The sequence below is a fragment of the Asterias rubens genome, chromosome 7, assembly GCF_902459465.1.
Source record: "Asterias rubens chromosome 7, eAstRub1.3, whole genome shotgun sequence".
NCBI classification, from domain to species: domain Eukaryota; kingdom Metazoa; phylum Echinodermata; class Asteroidea; order Forcipulatida; family Asteriidae; genus Asterias; species Asterias rubens.
The window spans coordinates 1,047,264-1,065,174 of record NC_047068.1 but is presented as its reverse complement, the minus strand read 5'-3'; positions in this window follow the sequence as shown (position 1 = coordinate 1,065,174).

Sequence of the window (17,911 nt, the reverse complement as noted above, 5' to 3'; positions counted from 1 at the left end):
AAATAATCTTATTTCCATAAAGAAATAACCCATTCCCTCCTCCCCTCTTCAAAGCAGCGCCCCGTCCCCCTCCCCCCGCCCAACAAATACCCACAAAATGCTGAACAACAAGCACAAAAACAAACAAATTAACAATCAATGAACAACCTTATAATCCCAGCTTTCCAGATAAACAACAGATTAACTCAGCTGCATTGACTGCAATATTCAATTTATTTTGGCCTTTTGAGTGTCCAACCATGACGCTATTATTAGCTTTTTCAATTCAATTATAAGCGACTAGATGTACACAACACCTGGGGTTCACTTCGGAATGAGAAGTCGTAAAATAATTTTTAGCATAAAACCTTAATTGGTAGTGAGTAATGGATAGCTGTTGATAGTATAAAACATTGTGAGAAACGGCTCCCTCTGAAGTAACAAAGTTTTTCGGGAAAGAAGTAATTTTCCACAAATTTGATTTTGAGACCTTAGAAATAGATTTTGAGGTGTTGAAATCAAGATTCTGAAAGCACACAACTTCGTGTGTCGATGGTGTGACAAGGGTGTTTTTTCTTTCATTAATATCTTGCAACTTCGACAACCGATTGAGCTCAAAATTTCACAGGTTTGTTATTTGATGCATATGTTGAGATACACCAACTGTGAAGACTAGTCTTTGACAATTACCAATTGCGTCCAGTGTCTGTAATCAGGGAGATTGTCAAATGTCTTTATATCAGAACATGGAAAGATTGATTGATTTTTAGGAAACTTTCTGCCGAAACGGAACTTGAGTTGGCAGATAAATCATAGCAGAGCTTCTTATAACGCCACATGGCAGGAAAATCAAGATCTTAAGTGGGTCACATCCTAACCCTTGGTTAGAGTGGAGCTACTTTATTTTATTTCAGCCACAACCAACAGCACAGGGGCCAATAACAGATTAGATAAAAACATTCAATTACTTTGAGCATTTTGCCAAGAAAGGTGAAGGAGTGGACATGAGAAGCAAATAGGTCTATCCCTACTAGGGTCTGTTTGAGGCCAGACTTGGAAGGAGATGTCCGGTTACATAACAGATAGACGAGAGCCATTTCTAATACATAAATGAACTGCTACATTTTCAGGGCTGCAGACATGCAGGAAGATTCCGCACAACAAGCAGGGAGATATTTAGATATAATTTGGGTTTGCGGTAACACCATGTGTGTATCTACTTGCCAGGTAGAGTTTTTTTCTTAGAGAACTGTCTTTCTTTATTCTACTACCGCGGAGTAGATTTATCGAATGTTTAGAATTACATCAAACATAACAGGGACAAAGTTTCCATAATCAGGGTGATTTATTGAATATCAGTCAACACAGAGCTGCCAGTCTTTTATTATTTTTTAGTGAGAAACTACCTCTTTATAAAAAACTACGTTACTTCGGAGAGTCATTTCCCACAATGTTTTATACTATCAACAACCTCCAGTGCTTCTTACCGAGTCAGTTTTTAAAATTTGTTCATCAAAACATTGAAGAATGGTTAATGTTGTACAACAGTCAGGAAGATATTTAGAATGATGTTCACAATTGTTTAGAAAAAGTTTCCACAATCAGGGAGATTTCCAAATTCATTCATCAGAACATGGGAAAGATTGGTGAATTTTCATGGAACTTTCAGTAAAATTGGCAACTCTGCAAGTTTGGCTTTGGACAGAAGGAGATGGTGAACATCACAGCTGAGCTCCGCATCACCACCTGACAGGAAAATCCAGATCTTCAAGATGTGGGCCATATCGTGCCCTTTGGTTAAAGTCACTGCAGCCGATTTCACTCAACACTAGCATTAATCCTCTCTCAAGGCTCTTCCTGACTTAGGATGGGTTCAATGCATCCTAACATTTAGGTTTCTGGAACTTCACTTGTCCTAAATCCTAAGATTAATCCTAGTTTAGAAAGAGTTTTGTAAAATCCAACGGCTAGCACCGTTGGTTCAAAGTCCAGTATTCTCACTTTGTGTATCCCAACAATATTCATAAAATAATAACTCTGTGTAAAAAAAGTAAAGCATTTCATGCAATAATATTTCAAGGGAAATCTTTCACCATTACCTTCGGTAAATCCTGTAATTTATTTGTAAATCTGTGAACTTTTTGTTTGTTTGTCTGTTCCAAAAGTGTACAATGGCTTTAAGCAATTGATTTCATAACGGAAGACCAGTGTCACAACTCTACATCTGTGATGGATGGAAGAAACAGTTGGATGAAACCGTCAACCTTGAACCCGTTCTCATTCTGAGAAAGCCAGCCAGCATATCTTCCTCAACACCCCCCCCCTTAGCTTAAGGAGGTGATTAAAGAGGAATCATCCAGAGTCATGGGAGGGAGTGTGATCTTCAGGAATATCATTATTAAATAATAACAGATGATAAGAGCAGACAGGTGGCTCCTCGGGATCATATTACAAAACAATTTTATTTTATTTTACCAATTTTTTTAAATTTTATTGACAGACCCAGAGGGACAACTGTTGCATATTTTATCAATTATTTGCTGTTGATGCAAAATTATGTATTAAACAACGCAGACCATCTGCACAAAACAAACCCAACACAAAACAACAAATCTCTCCCCAAATCCCGGATTTATCGCTTAAAAGCACTGGACACTATTGGTAATTACTCAAAATAATCAATTACCATAACAAAATTACTTGGAAACAAGCAATTGAAAGCTGTTGATATTATTGTGTATGCCTCTACATGTAAAAGCACACAAATTTGTGCAACAAGGGTGTGTCTTCTTTCATTAACCAAGTTTTCACAGGTTTCTTCTTTTCTGCATTTGTTGGCAAACACAAAGATAGTGAGAATATTAGTCTTTGACAACTACCAAAGGTGACAAGTGTCTTTCTCACTCCCCCCCCCCCCCCAAAAAAAAAAAAAAAAAAAAAAAAATTAAATTAAACTAAACAGCACAACCCCATCATCCGATAATTTGCTAAAAAAACAGGTACATGTGTAACACAATCTCTTGTATACCTTTGTATACTTCGTAAAAAAACACACTCATTCTCAGGTGTGTAACACTATGCACTAACCTTAATAAAACCACCTTTCACATTTCAAAAGGAAAATACAACGCATCTTAAATACAATAGAGACACGATTCGGCCAAGAAGAAGAAAAACACAAAATTTCACGATAACAAAAATACATTAAGCAAACAGTCCTACTGTAATCTGCCATTACAAAAGCTTTCGTGGAATTCACCCAGGTTCGTCATGAAGTGAGTGCTGCATGTGCCTGTTATTGGGTACATGTGGGGTTTCGCACAACAGTCATAATATAATGGCCGTGCTTTCATTTTAAAAGGCACTGTACACTATTGGTAATTGTCAAAGGCCAGTCTTCTCACTTGGTGAATCTCAACATATGCATAAAATAACCAACCTGTGAAAATTTCAGCTTAATTGGTCATCCAAGTTGCGAGATAACTGTGAAAGAAAAGAACACCCTTGTCACACGAAGTTTTGGCTTTCAGATGCTTCATTTCGAGACCTCAAACTCTAAATCTGAGATCCTGATATCAAATTCGTGGAAAATTACTTCTTTCTCAAAAACTACTTCACTTCAGAGGGAGCCGTGTCTCACAATGTGTTATACTATCATCCTCTCCCCATTACTTGTTACCAAGTAAGGTTTTATGCTGATAATTATTTTGAGTAATTACCAATAGTGTCCACTGCCTTTAAGCAGCTCTATGAACTTGGGCCCTGGTCTTTGACAATTATCAAAGGTGACAGGTGCCTTTAATGGCTACATGTACATGGAATTCAATCAGATCCAATGGAATTGCAGCCCTGCTTTGTGCACACATGGGGTTTCAAAAAACACTCATAATATATGGCCGTGCTTTCACCGTAATAATTATTTACATGTCGAAGGGTACGGTACCTGGGAATTCAAAGAATTACCAGATAGACATATTGGGAAAACAAATTATGTTGCATTTTACAAATCCGTCGCCAAAGAACAAGTACACATGTATATCCTCACTTACATTCAACATAAACTAACAAACCTGTAACAAATTTGGGCTCAATTGGTCATCGAAGTTGCAAGAAAATAATGAAAGAAAAAACACCCTTGTTGTATAGAATGGTGTGCTTTCAGATGCCTGAGATATGCCTGGAAGCATTTTCCAGATTGAAATTTGGGGATTTAAGTCTTAATTTACTCTTTCACTAAAACTACATCGACTTGAATTTCAGGAAGTCAGTGGAAATGAAGCCATTCATACCTTTTGGGAATTTCTGGAGACACCAGTTTTAAAGCCATTGGACCCTTTCGGAACAGAAAAAAAAAAAAAAAGTTCACAGATTTACAAATAATTTACAGGGTTTACAGAAGGTAATGGTGAAAGACTTCTCTTGAAATATTAGTCCATGAAATGCTTTACTTTTTGAAAAAAAAACGGTAAAACAATTTAAATTCTCGTTTGCGAGAATTACGGATATATTTTAAGCACATGTCATGACACGGCGAAACGCGCAGAAACAAGAGTGGGTTTTCCCGTTGTTTTCTCCCGACTCCGATGACCGATTGAGCCTAAATTTTCACAGGTTTGTTATTTTATATATAAGTTGTGATACACAAAGTGTGGGACTTGGACAATACTGATTACCGAAAGTGTATAATGGCTTTAAAGAGTATCTGTGCACAGTATCCTCACCACTATAGAATCAGATCAAAGTTCATGATTTCTTTAAATCTGAAGAAAATGACAGCTATGGTTTTTGTTCACAAGCCTGATAAAAATGTCTAAGTTCATAAACACAGACTGCAATGTCACCTCCCCGATGATGCAATATTTGTCGGGCTGTTATTAACAAACGAGAACAACTAGGTCAAAGATTGGCAACCAGGAGAAGATGCATTAAATAAGCATCAACACAAATCATGTGCATATAGACCAAAGATAAAGATACTGGTGAGGGTGGCCAATGTATGGAGCTCTGGAAGTGACATCATCAAATGTGTAGATACTAAGATGGTTTCTCTCGAAGGACGACATCCTAAAATAAGAAGTCATCTTCCCAATATATTTCATCTTAGAATGTTGACAGATCTATGCGATTCTTATAAATGCCAATAAATGGATTGCAATTGGCGTCATCGGCCGCCATATTTGATGAATTGTGCACGCGTGAAGAGCTACTATTGGCTGAGCGTCACGCGCAGCACGTACAACTTTTCCCTTGTTAATACACCAAAGATGCCGGTCGATGACCGGTATTGCAACCCGTCTATTATTATTCGAACTCAGGCCGGAACAAAGGACGTCGACTTCCCGAGATAATTCAACTGAAGATGACATCCTGAGTATGTTTAGAATCCAAGATAAATTATCTTGAACCCAAGATAAACTATCTTGGGAAACCGGTCAACGTCCTACTTTCAGGTTAAAAACAAAGGATTTGAACTGCCTCTAGCCTACCTGGCAATCTCGGGAGTCTAGTTGGTAAGACACTGCTCTAGAATTGCAAGGGTCGTGGGTTCGAACCCCACATAATTAATGTGCCTGTGATATTTGTTCACAGGACTCTGGGAAGTACTGAGTATACAGTGCTAACACATAATCAGTGTAATGTTAAAAACTAAAATTATTATTCTTTATCCCCGATACAAATTTAACATCTAGTATACTTTCAGCTTTAATTTTTTCCATTTTATGGGTTTAGGCCCTTTATAATATTTCTAGGTCTGCTGTTTCTAATGTTTTAAATTTGGATCTACTTTTGTCTGCATTGTTGTATCTTTTTTACGGTGGTTATTTTTCGGTTTAAAAGTATTTAGCCTATATTATATTAATTGGTCTTGATTTTTGCCTTTTAGTTTTTATTGTTAGGCGCATTGAGGAATCTTGTATTCATAATGCGCCTAACAATAAAAAATGCTGTTTATTATTATTATTATTATTGTTCTCATCCCGAGATGAAACAAATCTGGAAGACGAAAATTCTACTTTCTAGGTTTCATGATGTAATGGGTGGCCCAGTTAGGGTAGTGGTATCTTTCCTCCCCTTCCACCTCTAGAACCCCGGGTCAAATCCCACCGCAGCACTATGCATATTACGTTTTCAGTCTCTGACGTCATCCCAAGAGTCTCTGAAGTCATCCCAAGATATCTTACGTTTGAGACACCACCTTGCAATAAATAAAATCTCGACATGTCAGATTGCACTTCTGGAGCTCCATACCAATGTTGCAGTAGGTAGAAGTTAGATGATTTAACAAATATACGACTAAGCAAATAATCTAATAAAGATACTGCAAACTATCGGCTGGTTTGGACTAGGTTTAACTGTGTTCAACTAGGTTGAAATTATAAACCAGTTAGTTTCTGTCCATTTTCCATATTAAACCAACTGGTTTTAAATGTGTTTAACTAGTTTATCAACTGGTTTTCAACTAGTTCCAGTTAAACCCAGTTTAACTAGGTTCAACTGGAATTTTGACCTGGGTGACCTGAGAGTTTTATAGGCTCAACTCAAACCCACCCGCAGACACATACAGGTGGGATGGGGTGGGATTCACCAACCCGCATATTAGAGCAGCACAAAGAGTTAAGACTAGTCTTATCTTGAGTTAGGACGAGTTACTCATACTAAGGAATACCCTTAAAGGAACATTACAGAATTGCTGGCCAAAAAAAAGTTGCTGGCAGTGAAAGCACTTGATGTAATCCAACCGATACATAAATTGACAAACCCGTAGAAGTTTGAGATCGATCGGCCATCTTGGTCACGAGAGAATAATGAAAACCCGATAGCCAAAAAAATACAACAGTGAGACCTAAAAAAAACGCTGGAGGAAGCTGTGCATTGTCAATAGGAGACTTTCCAACGCTAGGTGGCAGCAGACATACCGGGTAAATTTCCATTGTTTACGTAGTTCTGAACATGCGCATAATTCTGAGAACAATGGATTTACCCGGTAAGTCTGCTGCCCTCTATCGTCCCAGAAAGTCTCCCATTGAGGAACTTCTCCAAAACAATTTGGACGTATCCCAATACTGTTCCCCTCCATTCTACATAAAGCACTTTATCAAATTCGTGTCCCACGCCCTGGTCTAATGCACATACAGCAACATTCATTGTGTGAATATTCTTTGAAATGCCCATGTTTCCTTCGCACCGATAAACAGTAAAAGTTTTGCAATAGCAATGCTTTGTTGTGTGCACACATAACAACAACAGCGCAATATTGATTGAAAGGTGCAGTATGTGTGAGAGAGGGGGGGGGGGTTACGAGTGCTCATGTTTCTCGGTAAACAGTAGCTGTTTGTTTTGCATGAAATACACAAACAAAAATCAATACATTAATTCATAGAATTTGAGTGGGATGTTATTCTTGCTCCGCTATTGTCCCGACTGACAGCCGTTCTTTGACCAAATTAAGCTTCTCAATTCCTCGTTATACAGACATTACGTTTTCCTCGGAAGACCCGTTGATTCTGAGTAGACATCATTACAGACCCTTGATTCAGACAGCACTGGTTGGCGACTTAAGTCGCCAATGATTTGCTGTTTTGGAATTCCAAGCAAGAGTGTTCAGAAAGTGACACAGCCTTGCATGGGTTTAGTGCATGCATTTAGTGCATGCATGATCAATCGGTAAATTTCAAGTTCCAAGAAATTAGAATAAAGACCTCTATAGCATCTAAAAACAAGAACTAGTTCAAAAACTTGACTAGACTTAAGTACTCTATGGGTTTTGGAAGCTTAAAATAACCCATATCCTCCAGGTAAAAAAAAACCGAACAGCTTTTTGGGGGGAAACAACAACTGTGAAAATTTAATCAAACTCTGAGATAATCTGTTTCTAAATGCAAATTTAATCACACTCGGACTTTTGTCTGGTGCCATTTGTCAAGATTTTGTTATCTAGTGCAGAAACTTATTAAAGGCACTGGAATCTTTGGTAATATTGTCAAAGGCGAGTATTCTCACTTGGTGTTCCTCAACATAAGCATAAAATAACAAACCTGTGAATGTCTTGACTAAATTGGTCGTCGAAACTACGAAGTTGTGTGCTTTTAGATGCTTGATTACGGGACCTCAAAATCTAATTTCATCAGCTCTCCGTTGCTTGTTACCGTGTAAGTTTTTAAGCCAACAATTATTTTGAGTAATTACCAATAGTGTCCAGAGCCTTTAAATGCAAATTTTTTTCAAACTCGGACTTGTGCCTTTTGTCAATATTTTGTTATCCAAGCAGAAACTTATTAAGCAAATATTTCTGCTTAATCATGAAATGGGGCCCCGCTAATCGGCTAACGAATTCCAGGAAAACTTCTGAATCCAGGGACCGTGCATAATGAAAGTATGAAATGAGCACTTGAAGGAACGAGGTCAGTTCACTATACTCTATGCTTATTATTGAAGTCTGGTAAATGAATTATGGTGCTACAGAAAATGATCTATGTTCGGAACTAAAAATAACAGTCATGGCTCATGGATGGAACTGAAGTACTTCCTTATTTGCTATTCATTAAAGAGCTACATCAGTCATGGGAGGGTCGCGTCAGTGAGACACAGCAAAGATGGCCAGTTTTGATATTTTTTGCATGTTAAAGGGAAGGTACACGTTTGGTAATTACTCTAAATAATTATTAACATAAAACCTTACTTGGTAATGAGTAATGGGGAGAGGTTGATAGTATAAAACATTGTGGGAAACGACTCCCTCTGAAGTATTGTAGTTTTTGAGAAAGATGTAGCTTCTCACTAAAATAATAAAAGACTTCTAGCTAGAAGTCTTTTATTCCTATCTGAAAGCACACAAATTCGTCCAACAATGTTTGTTATGTTATGCTTATGATGGGATACACCAAGTGAGAACACTGGTCTTTGACAATTACCAAACGTGTACAGTGCCTTTAAAGGCAGTGGACACTATTGGTAATTGTCAAAGACTAGCCTTCATAGTTGGTGTATCTCAACATATACATAAAATAACAAACCTGTGAAAATTTGAGCTCAATCGGTTATCAAACTTGCGAGATAATAATGAAAGAAGAAAACACCCTTGTCACACGAAGTTGTGTGCATTTAGATGGTTGATTTCGAGACCTCAAGTTCTAAATATGAGGTCTCGAAATCAAATTCGTGGAAAATGACTTCTTACCCGGAAACTATGGCACTTCAGAGGGAGCCGTTTCTCACAATGTTTTATACCATCAACCTCTCCCTATTACTTGTCACCAAGAAAGGTTTTATGCTAATAATTATTTTGAGTAACTACCAATAGTGTCCACTGCCTTTAAAGGGAAGGTAAATGTCTGGTAATAACTGTGGCAACATAGTATCATATTAATCATGGCAATAAAAACTTTTTGATTTAGAGTAAGGCAAGAGTAGGCAACGAGGTATTAAACGAATGTTTAAAATCAGCTGGGTCGTGGCTGAGCAATAAAGAGCCGTGCCGGTGGCGCGGTCTTACTTACAATTTGGACGTGTGTGTTAATTGTCAGTCCTCTTTACAAATTTCAAGTAATTAATCACAGGGGAAATGAACTGTGTCAAATTCAATTCAATTTTTGGGGTAAACAAAGACAACTCCACAAGTCAGAACTAGATTTGAACCTGTGTCCTCCACTCTACCCAGTCCTGTAGGCTTCGTTAATGAAATGGCAAGGGCGAAGGTTTTTTCTCCTTGGTAGTGAGTTTTGTATCTGTTGGTTGAAATGTTATAATTTATATTTGTGTGTGTGAACTTTTTTAATGTTTTCTTGTAACAAAGTTGCAATGGTTTTATTCTGCCTTCTTTGTTTTATGGTGTTCAAGCACCTTTTTTGCCTGTAAGTTTTTTAAATGCTATTTTGCTTTAATTTTTACTGGTGTACTTGTCTTAAAACTGTCCACTTAATGTATGTGATTTTCTTAATCTTTTGCCATTTTTACTGTTATGCGTCCTGGAGAAAGCGCAATATTAAACCAATAAATTATTATTATTATTAGGCACCCTATGAGCAATGCATTTTCTCCTTGGTAAAGGGCACCCTGTGAGGTAATTGCAAAATATCTACCGGAGCATTTCAAGGGCACCAAGGCAATGACCAGGGAGCATGAAGGCAATCATCTTCCTTGCCTCCATGAAGTGTCAGGCGTGTCTTCCAACTGAGCTATCTAGCAGTCTTCCTATTTAGTCAGTTTCTTTGCTACAAGTCAGTTAAGCCATTCAACCTTGAACTGTTGTCTAAACCATGGATCACACCCAAAGTATACCAAGTTATCAAATTTAATTAACCTTTCAGTTTTGAAGTGTGTATCTTGGGGTTTCAAACCCATACTCTTTCTCAATGCAATGTCAGTTGTTCTCCCATGAGTTTGAAAGGTTGACTGAATGAATGTGAAAGTGAGTTTTTTGGTGTGTTTTTTTTTCAAAGCAGAATTTGTTTCAGGGTCATGTTGGTGGCTCTAAAAAAAAAAAAGAACAATGTGGGTCGCAGACCTCCTGGAATTTTTCCTTGAAATTCTGGAAATCACTCCAATTATGACCTTCGAAAGCTGTAACAGTAAACACCTGGGCTGGACTGAGGGACTGTGGCTACATTATATTGCTGTCATTTTGGCTATTTAGTCTGAACACATGTCAAGCGAGGGCACCTGTACCCACTTAAAGGAAAAGGAATACCCAGACAATATGAAAAGTACCAATTGGAGTAAAGATTAAAGGCAGTGGACACCATTGGTAATTACTCACAATAATGATTTGCATAAAACCTTACTTGGTTGGTTCAAATCCCACTCTAGTCAATTCTTTGTTCAACCCCAAAAATCAGTTTATAATGTGTCACAGTCGGTCATTTTTAAACTCATTTACCTCCATGGTTCAACCTTGCTGTCTGGTTGTTCAGAGGGCATATCCATTGAAACCATAAAGTTTGCTCTATTGTCAACGCACACAATGACTTCACAGTTATGAGAAGTGTAATCACTATTGATCAGGGGAGCTTTCCACTCTGGCTGTTTGATATCTTTGTATATTCCAGGAAATTATTGATCCTGCTGATTAAACAACAAAAGAACAAACAAAGGCCTTGGAGAAACCAGATGGTCTGACCACCATTTCAACTCAATGGTTCTGACTGACCACTACCTCCAGGGTCTCTGACTATTGGGGTCAGTCAAATGGCCACACAATGGAGTATGGATGAAGGAAGTCAGGAAAAAATGTCCAGATAAGCCATTTTCACACCAAGCAAACTTCCCCTGGAAATTCCCAGGAAAATTAGGTCAAGCTTTTTGTTGTACTTGATTCAATTGCTCAACCCTGGGAAAAACCTGCTTGGTAGTTGGATGGGTTAGGGTGGAATAAACCCATTTATAAAAAAATGAATGTGTTTTTTTTTGGCAGAGAAAAAAAGTAAAGAGAGAAAAGGGTGTGATATTATTATGACTACATTTTGCCTTTTCTCCATATAGCATTAGTAATTTTCAAAGATCAATACCCACACTTGATGTGACCCAACTTAAAGGCAGTGGACACTATTGGTAATTACTCAAAATAATTATTAGCATAAAGCCTTACTTGGTAACGAGTAATGGGGAGAAGTTGATAGTATAAAACATTGTGAGAAACGGCTCCCTCTGAAGTAACATAGTTTTTGAGAAAGAAGTAATTTTCCACAAATTTGATTTCAAGCCCTCAGATTTAGAATTTGAGGTCTCGAAATCAAGCATCTGAAAGCACACAACTTCGTGTGACAAGGCTGTTTTTTCTTTCATTATTATCTTGCAACTTCAACGACCGATTGAGCTCAAATTTTCACAGGTTTGTTATTATATGCATATGTTGAGATACACCGAGTGAGAAGACTGGTCTTTGACTATTGCCAATAGTGTCCAGTGTCTTTAAACATGAAGAAACCTGTATGTATATAGACTGGTCTTTGACTATTGCCAATAGTGTCCAGTGTCTTTAAACATGAAGAAACCTGTATGTATATAGACTGGTCTTTGACTATTGCCAATAGTGTCCAGTGTCTTTAAACATGAAGAAACCTGTATGTATATAGACTGGTCTTTGACTATTGCCAATAGTGTCCAGTGTCTTTAAACATGAAGAAACCTGTATGTACATGTGACAATTTAAAGCTCAGTCGGTCATTTGAGTCACAAGAAACAAGTTGGGGAAAACTTTTAAATATTTTCACTTTTTTTTTTAAACATTGAGTTTTGGAATTGCAAGATCAAAACTACTTGTTTTAATAATTTCTTAAAAACTATTGCATTTCAAGCAAAAACATTTCAAAGGGAGTTTCCCACAATGAACATCTTTCTACCATGCAGGCCTATTAAGTGCCTATTAAGTGCAAATCTGTTCTTTTCAGAACCACCCCAACTCATTTAGAGATAGTAACTACATGGTGTTACCGCAAACCTTTCCATAAAATCGATTTTAAACAAAATTGCTGGGTAAACATTGTCTTTGATTTCCCTTTATTTCACTGCCCTAAAATAAATTTTCTGCGAAGCTATTTGAAGAACACATTATTAGCAATCTATAAGCAAATAATCATTTGCTTTTCATTTGGTCATGGAGAGGGGGGGGGGGACACGGCAAAGGTGGAGAAAAGAAAATCAAACAAAGTCCGAGAGAGAGAGATCACATACAAACAGTATATCAAGTGCTCTCTTGTTTGTCATCCAGGGAAAGGAGTTCTTGGAATACAGTTCACTCATTGCCAAGATACACTGTATGAGTGGTTTATTTTTAAAGGTGTGCGGGGGATATGTTTGCGCACAGGCTTGCGTTAAGTCAATAATGGTGCTCAAAGTAGGTGAGCAGTGTATACCTGCATGATGGGCTATTTTAAGAATAATTTCAAAGAAATCCTTCAAATACACTCTTGTAATACGCAGCCTGGAGATTCAAAGGAATTGAGCTCATCTGAAAAAAAAACAAAATTCAGGGTTTCTTGAGGCAATCAAAAGTCAAATTTAAAGGCAGTGTTGGACACATTATTGGTAATTACTAAAAATTATTACTAGCATAAAACCTTACTTGGTAATGAGTAATGGGGATCTGTTGATAGTATAAAACATTGTGAAAAACGGCTCCCTCTGGGGTATTCCATAAATTTGATTTTAAGATCTCAGAATTAGATTTGGAGGTCTCAAAATCAAGCATCTGAAAGCACACAACTTCATGTGCCAAGGATGTTTTTTTCTGTCATTGTTATCTTGCAACTTCAACGACCAATCAAGCTTAAATTTTCACAGGTTTGTTGTTCTATGAATATGTTGAGATACACCAAGTAAGAAGACTAGTATTTGACAATTACCAATAGTGTCCAGTGTCTTTAAGCTGTCACTTCACAACAACAAGAAGTGGTTTAAGGGATCAGGGGTGTACCTTCGGCAATTACTCCTAAAAAATATTGAACATAACAATTTATTTGGCAATAATATTTGTTGATAACGTATAACATTTTGAGAAGTGATTCCCTTCTGAGGGATGTGGTTTTACAGAAAGGGATCAGAACAAAATTCAATCTGGGAAAAGTTTCATGCATGGAAATGGCCATCCACAGTTAATTTTGTACATTGGGTACAAGTTGTTTTTGGCACAGAAATAAAGCAAGTATAGGGTCTCAGCTCATTAGTTGAAAAGATATAAATTACTGTTATGGCTTTGTACTTAATTACATGAGAAATATGGAAATAGTATGAGTTTGAATTGAAATTGAACTGAAGATGCAAGCTGGTTAAAGACACTGGACACGTTTGGTAGTTGTCAAAGACCAGCCTTCTCACTTGGTGTATCCCAACACATGCATAAAATAACAAACCTGTGTAAATTTGAGCTCAATTGGTCGTCGAAGTTGCGAGATAATAATGAAAGAAAAAACACCCTCGTCACACAAAGTTGTGTGCTTTCAGATGCTTGATTTCGGGACCTCAAAATCTAATTCGTGGAAAATTATTTCTTTCTCAAAAAAACTACGTTACTTCAAAGGGAGCCGTTTCTCACAATATTTTATACTATCAACCTCTCCCCATTACTCGTTACCAAGTAAGGTTTTATGCTATAAATAATTATTTTGAGTAATAACCAATAGTGTCCACTGCCTTTAAATATGCAAAAGTAACAAAAAACATCCAGTTCATTTTTTAGAAACCAAGAAACCAACGAAGACAAGACAAGGAAAGAAGGTTCAGTTTTGAGACGTGGGAGGGAAAACCCTAGTGAAATAATCCACGGGAAAAAACCCACGCAGTCTGGTGGGGACTTAAAAACCAACCCACACAGTGCCCTAGAGGTGGAAGGTTAGGAAAGATACCACCACTGCGCCAAACTTCTATAATCCACTCAACTTCCCTGCTTAACTCGACTGAAAACATAACTATGCACAAAGTAATCATTTGACAAACTTTACTTCTAATAAACTGAGACATTGCTCACAGAAGAAGTCGAAAAGTAAAAAAAATATGTATATTAAATTGTGTACAATGTATATGAAACAATTAAACAACATTAACTTTACTATACAAAAAAGCTAAACCAAACAATCAAACAAACCAACATACGGCAACTCATCAACAACAACAACAATACACAACAGCTGCAGTTACACAACTTCACCTACTTAAACTATGCTACATTTGATTTGAGGGCCGTAATATTTTAAGAAACATCATACAGAAGTGTTCTCCTGAAGACGAGCAGAGTATACTGCTCGAAACAGAGTATACTGCTCGAAAGGTCAAGACCAACACCGGCTCTTTTCAGAGCCAACACTCCCTCAAGAGAGAATTCCTACATGGTTGACCCACGGTTCCTCCATGGCTGTGCCCACAAGTTTACTTTAAGAACTATTGATAGTTAAATCACATAAGACAGAATTTTCTAGATGACAAAACAATACTTGGGAAAAAAAGTACAAGCTTGCACATCAACTTCAAAACACGAGAAACCCTGAGGGCTATACAAAAAACACGAGAAACCCCGAGGGCTGATAACATTCCCATTACTCATTTAATATGCCCATTGAAACCGTTTGTTATGAAATGCATATGGTTTTAAAAGTAGTTTTTAAAAGTAGAACATGGCAACGATTTTTAAACACTTTTCAAAAACCAACTCGCCTGATCCAAGGCAACGTGTCCCTTTAAAATACCTCCTCTTAACTCTAAAGCAAGGTAACTCGATTCTAACTGTTTATGGTCCTACAAGACCCGGGTATGGATTGCGCCGAATCATCAGTGGGCAAAGCCCTGCAGCCTATTACCTTGCAGAGCTTCCAGGAAATGCCAGGGTCCAAGTCCTTGTAGAATAATAATTCCTGCTCTCTAGCCCTCGTGCTTCAGTGTTCGGCGCTCTCAGTGCCTGGTAAATGCATAGACTGTATTTGCGTACTTCTGCGTTAATATGAGTGATCTCTTGTGGCCAGACTAGTGTTTGTCCCAAACAGAAAGCCCCTAATGATTTGACCATACTGAGAAGTTTATATTTAGAAGTGTAAATAACTGAGACATGGTTCTTTTGATCTGAACTGTGACCCTGTTTTATGCTGGATGGCTGTTAGGAATCGGAATTTAACAGAAGTCTGTAGTAATTGTCATTTGATTGGACCAATAGAGTGAAATTTTACAGTTCTACAACATTTTGCCTCTGAATAGAACAGCCAATAGATTTTGTAAATTTGTTAACATATTCTGCAGAATTTTACTGAAGTCTAACGTAAAGGTCATATGTTTTACAATTGTTAAACATTTGGCCTCCTGAAATGGAACAGTCCAGATTTTGTAACCTTGTGATTATTATATTCTACTATACTGTACTTATTTGCATACAATATTTGTGTTTTAAAATATTACAATTATTGTTGTTTTGTTGTTTGAAACAAAAATGTGAATATCCATGAAGGGTAGTGGCTCCCCAGACAAAGATGTTGACAAAATAGGGGGACCGCCAATATTAGTGCTAGATAGCTTTTGTTGGTGGAGCACATTTAACTGGAGGTTATTGGTTCAACCATGCTTTAATCAATTTATTTTCCTCAACCCAAAATCATTTACAAATTAACCTAGTCATTTTCCCCATTTGGCTTACTTAAATATTAAAAAAGAACTGAATATAAAACCATGTTTCTGCTAAAAAGAAGGGGGAAAAACGAACAGCAACAAAGCAACTGTTTTATCTTTCCTGAAGGCTCAAAATATGGTTGTTCGATCGGCTATTTCACAAGATTGCATTTGTGGCCATTCTAAAAAAGGCTGGTTCAATTTCAAGCTCCATACAAAAAGTAGACTTGTGGACAAGTCGTAAATGGTTTTTCACAGTGAGATATTCCAGTCATGGTGGTAGTGTAATGATTCAGGTCCCCACGATCGAAAACTGCTCTCGCGAGATCACTGCTCTCGCACGAAGCTGCTAGCTGCACACAGTAGTCTCGCCGGGGACCAGCAGTCTCGTGAGACTATCGCCATTGTCAGGGTACGCGGAGAGAGATAGTCACAAGGCGATCACCGCGACAGACATTAAAGAGCCAATAAAAGATGATCTCAATATGTCAACTATTACCTTTTTATGGCCAAATAGACATCGCAAATACCGGTTAATAACCATTTTACTCTCAAAATTTGCATTTAGTAATAAATAACTCGAGTCAAAAATGCACCCGGCCGCCTGGCTTTTTCAGCCGAGAGTCAAAAACGGCGTATCTGTTATGATGACCCTGGACGCCAGTGATGATTATCCCCTATTGGTTTTGAACACAGTTCTCCAGCTTTTGCATTTCCACACCAAATAGCCGCCACTGTTGTTACGATTCCTTTGTCGCGCGGGCTTGTTTGACCCCCACGTTTTTTTTTTTTAAATTTTGGCTTGGAGGGTTCTGGAGAAAAACCCATTTTTACCATGTTTAACCAGAGGTAAAAGACTCGTCATTTTTTTTTTAATGTTTCCTGGATGGACTGCAGCTGTTAGAAAACTGTAATATCTATATATTTGAGATCATCCTTTATTGGCTGTTTAAACGAGTTGTCCACAAGTCTACACAAAAAGTGAAAGGTACATAACTAGCATCGCATCAAGAGTAAGAAGAAGAAAAAAAAAAACCAGCATGACATAATTTCTCCTCTCACTCAGTTACATTTGAATGAAAGACAGACCGGCCCTAATGACAACACGGGATAGGAATAAGTATCTTTTTCCGCATGATAACTCCAGTTGTTGTCTGGACGTCATTTGGAAATGGATAAGAGGAAAATTCAAGGAAACCCAATTACAGACGATTGAACCCGGAACAATTCATCAACGATTTACCAGCCTTGTTAGACTCGTCTGTAGATAAGCCTAATGATAAATACTATAGAAGCGGGATGAAGTTTCTGGAAACGCCCACAAACCTGCTCATCTTTATTGTGTGCAGCAGCTACTTTTGGTATACGACCAAGCCCTGGAAAGGTATCATAGGTTGTGCAACTCCACTTGAAAGCTCAATTCGCACTAAACCGATTCCCAAGATATAAGTTGGTAAACCCAGGAAAGTCCTGGTTTTTTTTTTTTTTAAAGCAACCATGGCCAGATGTTTACCACTGATAAGACCTGTACACAATAAAACCCTAGTGAAGTCCTTGTTTTTAGTTTTACCAACTGCCAATGGATGTTCACAAATCTGCTGGCAACTAAAATCAGGCATGTGAGTAACGTACTATCCATGAAAAAAAGGGGACAAGAGAAAACCAAGCAAGAAAAAAAAAGAGGAAAAGATAATATTCCTATACTTTTGTACACAGAAAAAAAAGAGGAAAAGATAATATTCCTATACTTTTGTACACAGAAAGTGAAGGAAAAAAGAGGAAAGTCAAAACCCGAGAAGAGGAAATCAGCTGAAAAGAGGAAATCTCACATGCCTGTAAAATAAAGCCC